Below are 8,626 nucleotides of genomic sequence, written 5' to 3'. Positions count from 1 at the left end.
ATAGTTTAAACAAGTATTTTCTAAACCTGGAGCTAAACCCGGACAAGACTAAGACTAAATCAGGACTAGAACAGAACCAAACCAGGACAGAAGTGTGAACAAAACTTTAAATTTGTATGAGTTGAGTAGCTAAATATTAAAAAGTGCAAAAACTACAAAACTACAAGACTATTGCTAAAGCTAAATTAACCTTTTTCACAAAATGTCCACATATGTAACCCTTGCTTCCTGTTAAGTGTGCGCCATAAAGGTTCCACAGGTCTCGACTGGACTCCTGTCTAAGTGCCTGTTTGTTTTACACACTTTACACACACTCTAGTCCTGAGGTTGCGTTCAGGTCAGAGGCATTCTCCGTAAAAACCACACTTTGGGTTTTTACAAGGTCCTCTGAAGGCTTTGGTGGGACAGTGTGTTGGTATGACGATGGGGGGCTGGGTTTGCCTGTACGCTTCCCAGAATGCACCCCTTTTGTCCGATGTCCCGTAGCGCAACACTTACCAACAGACCGGGACAATTGCGAGACTGGGTTTCCATAGCGACCGGGGCATAGTAAATACAAAAACAAGGGGGTACTGAAAGCCGTAGTGTGACGACAGAATTTTGAGAGTTTTATGGTAATTTAACAAGTTTATTTAGGCTGTATATATATTTTATAAGTGGTTTAAAATGTAGCTACTGTCTCAAAATATGTTAAAAATATAAGAGGTAGACCAATAATGTGGAAAATATTGGGTGTATGGAATTTCTTAGCAACATGATGCTAGTAACTGTTGTTTTATTGCTTGTAAAGTGCAACTATTAATATACAATAACTTGTTAAATCTGCCACTGCTCAGGATTTTCCACTAATATTTTTATCGAGGAGCAATGGGGCGATATATTCAGGCTTTAAATCAAATCTTAAACGTGCTTTACAATATTTATTCATAAACACACTGTAAAATATTAGTGTGGTTAAAAAGAAAAATGCTCTCAAAAATTATATTTGAATAATAGTATTTCTATTTTGGAAACTCAACCAGGCTGCTAATGTGAACACAGCTGCCAACAGTCACTCACACATTACACTGACACAGGTAGGGGGGTGAAGTGTCTTGCCCAAGTACAGAATAAATAGCTCTGGTTAAAGCTTGCATGTGACATCTTAGAATACTAGTAAAATTTTGAAAAACATGAAAATCGTCATATGCACTTAAATGGTCAAATATTATGCAACACTGAGTCTTGTCAGCTATAACCCATGTTAGAACATTTTTATCAAAAAAATATATACAAACCTGAGGTGTATTTGGTTTCATTCACACGTTAGATTGAGTAATCCTTTATTATTAATCTATCTCCAAAGCTCAAAATGCTCTGTTCAACCTTGTGATGTCATGAAGCAGTAGTATTTAAGTTAGCATCTTTTCCCTTTTGCTGAGTACCGATGAGAAATTCTAGGGCTGAAATTATCCAAATGATTCTAGTGAAAGTGTATGCAGTTTAAAAACACAGTGGAGAACTTCCTGTATTGTTATACTACTTCACAGGGTGGAACAAAGTGTTGAGAGAAGAAGTCAGTGTAAATATACAGGGTTTGTGTGTTAAACATGAGTGAATGACACAAAACACAACTCCATGTTTGTGTTGAGGATACAACATTATAACGTATATCAGAGAATAGGCTAATAGGGGCTCTTTAAACCACAAATCTCTGACCACAGAATGACATAACATTATCTGACTTGCGGCCTACAGAGGGGGGCAGGAGGCTAAAAGAAAGTCTGTTTTAGTGCTTCAGTGTAATTACTACCATCTTGGGTCTAAATGCTTCGTTAGTGAAACACCAGATAAAGGGCTATTGACTAAACCTGATCTGCCTCCAGGGGTCAAAGCTCCACAGAAACAACACTGTAACTGACCACTTCACTAGGTGTTCACAAAGAGGCCTAGTTAATTGCTATACACTCATTTGTACAACTAGCAATACTGAAAGAATATACATAAAAAATGTAACTTTCCTTTTTTTTTAAATAATTTTAAAAGTTTTTGAACAGTCTGGATCTATAAAAGAACAAGTATTAGGCCACATGATACAATTTTGTGTTGAAAATTACATTCTATATTGTTTTCTCATCATGTTTGCAGCACTATTAATATGTACATAGTGTAGGAACATGCAGGAATTGTGAGTATCGTCTGCACGTGTTAGATATTCTTGACAGGATGCTTGATTAGAATGAGATCGTAAGCAGTTACAAGTCAAAGTCTGATCTTTGAAATAAATTGTATATTATGTATTTGGTTAAAAATCCCTACACATTTTTTTCTATTAGGATTGGTTTTATAATGTATGTTTGAGGTAGCTGTGTTCAAGTAGGTTATAAGACCCATGAGTCAAAAGTTTATTTAAGGCTGAGTTCACACTTGCGCAATCACCACCATCCAAACTGGTTCTTAAATCAGACTAAATCGGTAACTGAACCTGGATTAAAACAAGACCAAACCAGGGTAGAATAGGATTAAACCAGATCTACATTAGGATTCAAATTGGACTCAAATCAGAATCAAACAAGGACATGACTAAATGTTTCTGTATTAGTTTGCTTTGTATTTTAAGGCTGTTTTAAACAGTGGTCTTAGTACTTATATATATTGATTAGCACAAGCAGTCTATTACTTGCACTTTATAATAACTACACCTTAATTAGCCTTAATGAAGCATGAACAAAGACATAACTCATAATGAAAAAAAGTTTATTAAGCGTGGTTCAGGTTTACTACTATTTGAAGGATTAGGGTTAGAAGTTAGGGGTTGAGGTTTTAATTAAAGGTTCTATATTAAGCAAAACTGACTCTTCTGAGCTTTAAGCCATGTTATAAATATTGTTACCTCTTCAAAAATATAACTGGACCTGTCTTTTGTTTGAGTAATTAAGCATGTCCGTCTACGTCTACATCTACAATGCTCAAAATGCTCTGTTCCACCTTGTGATGTCATGAAGCTGTAGTTATCAATTCAGCAGCTACTATTTACCTTTAGCTCAGAAGAGATGGGCAATTCCAGTGATTGATTCTAGTGATTGTGCATGCAGTTTAAAAACACGGTGGAACACTTTCTGTATTACCACGACATCACAAGGTGGAACAGGGTGTTTTTTGTTTAAGAAAAGAACTCAGGCTAAATATGCAAGGTCTGGTGTTAAACATGTAAGATAAAAATAAAGTAATATGGGCCCTTTAAGTAGTTTCTAAGTCTGAACCATTCTTAATAAACTATTTGATCAATATGTATATGTAGTTGCTTTATTAAGGTTATTAAAAGTGTAGTTGCCATAAAATTAAAGTTCACATTTCTACATGACCAACACCAAGTTTGTTGAAAATATTCCCTTGAAATAAATCCTTATCAGATTGTATAAACAGTCTAATCTGGAGTTGTTTTGCACTCTCTATCTCCTAGTATTGACATAACATACTTAACACCACCGCTCCATGCTGCTAATCTGCTTGGGAGATTAACATGTCTTTGTACTGAGCGGCAGAGTAGTTTTCCCTTTTTTTTTTTCCTCTTCCCTTCTTGTTTGAGGAGGGGTATCTTATTTCATCCCCCTCTTCGGCTAGACCACATGACTCAAAAAGTAAAGAGCAAAAAAAAAAAGTTGAAAAAAGAGGAGGGATTTCTGAGATAGCTCTTCAATGAAAACCACATGGAGGAGAGAGAGGGAAGGGGAGGGGGTGATCCAGAACCCAACCTCCCGTAGAGAAAAAGGGGGAGTGAACCAAAGCAATAGTGACATTCCCGACAAGCACTGCTACACAAAAGACCAGGAGAGTGAACTATCCGGGCACGTTTTTAAGGATACGACCAAGGAGACTACGTTGTTTTGCTATAGAACTAACTAACTGACCAAAAGTGGCAAAATGTCCCATGCGTTAGTGAGAAGAAACTCCAGCAAAGTGGGGCTGCAGAATTTGATGAAGTAAGTGCACTGGTTTCTATTTGTCTTGATGTAGACGTGCTGTTAATGTTTAAACTGTTGAAATACAGTTAACATTTTTGATGGGCTATGTCCTTTGCCTCACAATATGAAAAATAAGTAAGCAGATAGTGGTGATATTATGTGCTTCATAATGAGTTAAAGTGGCAAGCACTGATTTGAATACTCCATTTGAGTTTACTGTTTAATTATACTTATGGTACATCCTTTTGAAGTAACATTTGAAGTAACATTTTGACGCCTCTGCCCATGTGTACTACCTGGTTGAGTACTTGTTTAGTCTTTGTTTAGCCCCATATTTTAAACCTGACTTTTTGTTTCAGTTAGTTATGTATTTATTTATTTTTACTTTTTGACCTAGATTCTCCTTTTTCATTTTGTACATTTCATATTCATAACAATTCAAATTTTGAATGTATCTTTTGTACTTGTAAGTATACAGAATTTGCACAATCACTACAAAAACATAAATCAAATATATATTTTGAGCACAGATGGTTATTAATTTCACTCTACTAGCCATTTTTGACTTCTTCTTTCTCTGACATATTGTAAAGTGATACAAATTTGAAGTAACTAAACTCAGTGTTTGGGTTATTCTGCCTTTACTTGGTGTTAATATGTAAACGGTAGACTAACAGATTCTATGACATTTTTGTTGGGGGTTAGTGAAAGCATGGCACCCTATTAGCACTGAAGCACTGAAGGAGGGAACTGGGATAAATGCCACTGTTTTGGGTCATTTGAGGTTTTGGGGGAGATTTGGTCTAGATTAGAAAGGACAGATTAGAAAAGATTTAATTTCATCATTAATGAAGAATAAAAGCAACACCATTCACAATACCTTTGGTTCTAGTAAACTGCAATTCAATCTACTGGTTCTCAAACTGTGGTGCAAGTTCAAGTTAAGACCTGGTTATGTCCACATTTGGTGCTGGTTTAGTCCGGGAGTAGACTTGGTCTAGTCCCGGTTTATATCTGGCACAGTTTAGACTAACCTGAATCAGATTTTGTCCTATATTGTATTTGTATTAACCTGGAATTGAATCAGTTTAAGTCTTTGATTTTATTTTAAAAACTTTTCTTTTTATTTTTTGTATTTAAAGAATAATTGGTTTAGTCTGGTTTTGACAGAATCCTGGTTCTGTCCCGGTTCAGTTCTGGATTAGTCCTGGCTGCAGATAAAGTTATGTGAAATACAGGTTTCTAGTGTAGCCTATAAACATTGATTTTCTAAGTGGTTATACTTTAGCTTGGGGGTTCCTCTTTGGCCCAGGGAGGAAATGGTGTCATGACCCCTGTCCAAGGTCTGAGGGGGTCTGGGGTGGGCTTTTGTTCTGTGGCTGTCTGCATGTCCTGTCTCTACTATCTCTCCCAAAGCTTATATCAGTGCTGAACAGTTTTCTACTGTGTATAATGCATGCAAGATGTCCATATGCTTTGAAAAGTGCTGTGAAATCAAATGAGCCTCTGGTATGTACACAATAGACTTATCAAACAGGCTCCACTTGACCTTCTGTGCAGATATGTCAGCCTACAGAGAGTGATACATAGTAAATAGTGGAGAAACAATATGATGGCAAACTTCAACTGTTCACAGCAAGAAGGTCCTGAGTTTGACAGTATAAGCCTTTAAAGGGCTCAAATTACACTATTTTCTGATCTATGTTATAGGTCCTTTATTATGTAAACTTGACTCTTGTGAGCTTTAAGCCATGTTATAATGTTGTTACCACCACAAAAACAGACCTGGATTTGTGATTTGTTTCATTCACACATGTTTGAGTAATCCTTTATTATTAGTCTGTCTAAAGATCAGAATGCTCTATTTCACTTTAAGATGTCATGAAGCAATCTACATATGCAAGATTTGTGTGTTAAACATGTGTGAATGAAACAAAACACAACTCCAGGTATGTTTGTGATGAGAAAACAACTTTATAACTTAGATCAGAAAATAGCATAATATGGACCCTTTAAAATAAATGCTGATACCATGCTGCAGAACTTTCTAGGTAAAGTCAAAACATCTCCACGGAGACAAACCCCCACCAGAGGAAGAAGAAGAAGACAGTGCACCTTCAACTGATTTTTTTTTTATTGATGACTCAACAATTGGTAGACAGTTGCATAACTTAGCTTAAAGCCACTGAATCTATATCTGTTTTATAATCAGTGACATACTGATTAGTCCAAACACATATGCACTTGTCACTGGCTGGTATGTAAACCTATGTGTGACTCAGGGTGAGTTATGGGACAGATAACAGCTGGGAGACGCAAGTCCTGCTCTGATTCAGTCCACTCAGCAGATGGCACCAGCCCGAGGGAAAGCATGACATCACTACACAAACACTACATAATGTTGAGACACTGCTCGAAGACATCACACAAATGTTCATTCACTCAGCACTGGGAAATACTGAAATTATGTAACTAATTATGAGTAATTATTGGATTGTGTGTTTCGTAAGCACTAGAATTTGTGTCATCTTTGTTAACAATCTAGCAAAGACGATGACAGCTCAGTGGTTTATATTATAGCGGGATCATATCATATTGTTCAGAAATCAGATACTAATTGATACTTAAACTAGTATCGAAAATAGATACTCATTTGAGCAGGTGCTGATACTACAAAAGTCACACTCACAGGACAGGAATGAACTTCTCCTGAACAGTTTTAGACTGATCTTGAGCTGTATCATAACAAGTATATGGAACCTAGGGATTACACAGGTATAAGGTCACATGGAAATATAAAATAAAGTACTATTTAATACTGAAAATCATATTCTAATGTGTAAAAAAGAGTGTTTTTTTTTATTATTATTATTATAACTGCGGCATCAGAATTGTTATTGAGTATCTTGTCTGTTCCTTGGTATCAAGTAGAATTTGAATATTGAGAACTGTGGCAACACTAGTATCAATGTTTATATCTATAAAGGCAATATGCATTACCAATTGAATTTGAATACCATACCTATAGGAAGTAACTATATTAAAGGGCCAGTACCTAACTTTTATCTTGTGATTCAGGAAAAAAGTATTTGCTGATTAAAGCTTTTTTCACTCCGTGCTGGGAAATACTAGAATTGTGTCACTAATTATGAGTAATTACTGGATTGTGAGTTTTGTAAGCAGTAGAGGAATTTGCGTCATCTCTGCTAACAACCTAGAGACTATTCCAATTCAGTGGTTTGTGTTCAGATTGAGACATATCTTATTGCATCTGTATAACATTTCAAGATATTTAAGGGCAAGTATCTAACTTTTATCTTGTAATTCAGGAAAATGCATTTTAGTCTTTAAAACTGACAGTAAAAGCAGCTATTATTTGAATGAATACTGGAATGAATATATATTTTGAAAAGCATTTTGCTGGATGAGAGCCATAAAGAAGCAAGGAATATTATCCAATCAGAGATGCTGTTGGATGAGAACCATGTGGAAGCAATTGAGTCATGTGACTACTGTTGTTTGTGCATCCGAGTGATCTATAATCTGCTACCATAAGTACAAGAAAGCCCCAAGGTATTTTAATATTAAGGCAAGAATACTGTTATCTCATCAAACTCCACTCATTAAACCTACACAACCCAGGAACATTATAACAAAATTGACCTAAATTTTGTTATTAATGTTACATAAGACTTCACAAACAAAACACATTCAGCTTTTTAGGGTTGGGAAAAGTATCAAAAAGTACCACAACCAGTACTAAAACTAGATACTAATTTGAGCAGGTATCGATACTAAAAAAGTCACATGAACCTTTCCTGAATAGCTTTAGAATGATCTTGAGTTGTGTCAGAACAAGTATAAGACCACATAGACTAGTATACGCCCCTGGACCACTTTCAAACGTGTTTTTTATTATTTTCATGGTACCGGAATCAACTTGCTTTTTAGTTAAGTGAGATTATCCAAACCAGTTCTTGCAAATTAGCAGGCTTCTAACCGGCTTTTAAACTTCACTTATTTGTTGCCAGCTGTTTTACACATGGCCTTTGCTAATTAGAAACAGACTTCATACTACATTCACACTGGTTTTAACAAACTATAGACTTTTACTGTGGCTTGTGGCGGAGGTGGGGAGTACCCAGGTCCATTTACTTGAGTAACTTTGTAGAGTAGTTTTCTAGTTGCATACTTTTACTTTTTACTTGAGTCATTTTTTTTAATATATATATCTAACTTGAGTAAAAGTTTGAGTTATTCTTCCCACTGTGAGTAAGTCTACAACTTTCTGTTGACAACATGAAATTATTTGAACATTTGTGTTTCTTACACTTCTTAGTTTTCCTCATTTTTGTGCCTATTTCAAAGTACCAGATTTTGTGCATTATTTAATATTTTATTCTTCAGTTTACATCAACTTCAAATTATTAATCAGATTTTATTCTTAAAGTTACTCATTTTGAGTAGTAGTTTTTATTGAAGCAATGTCTTGGACCACTACTTATACTTGTATTCTACTTGAGTTATATCATTTTGAAGTAACATCACTCTAATTTACTGCAATTTTTGGCTACTCTGTTCACCTTCAGCTTTTGGTAACATAAGCAGTACCTGTGAAAGACAAATGAGAAATTGTAATTCTTAAAGACGTCAACACTTCATGGACACATTCCTTTTAGTAT

The sequence above is a fragment of the Boleophthalmus pectinirostris genome, unplaced genomic scaffold (assembly GCF_026225935.1).
Source record: "Boleophthalmus pectinirostris isolate CB_2022bp ecotype Guang Dong unplaced genomic scaffold, ASM2622593v1 HiC_scaffold_2, whole genome shotgun sequence".
In the NCBI taxonomy this organism is placed as follows: domain Eukaryota; kingdom Metazoa; phylum Chordata; class Actinopteri; order Gobiiformes; family Gobiidae; genus Boleophthalmus; species Boleophthalmus pectinirostris.
The sequence above is the reverse complement of the archived record's forward strand: the minus strand, read 5'-3'. Positions refer to the sequence as shown.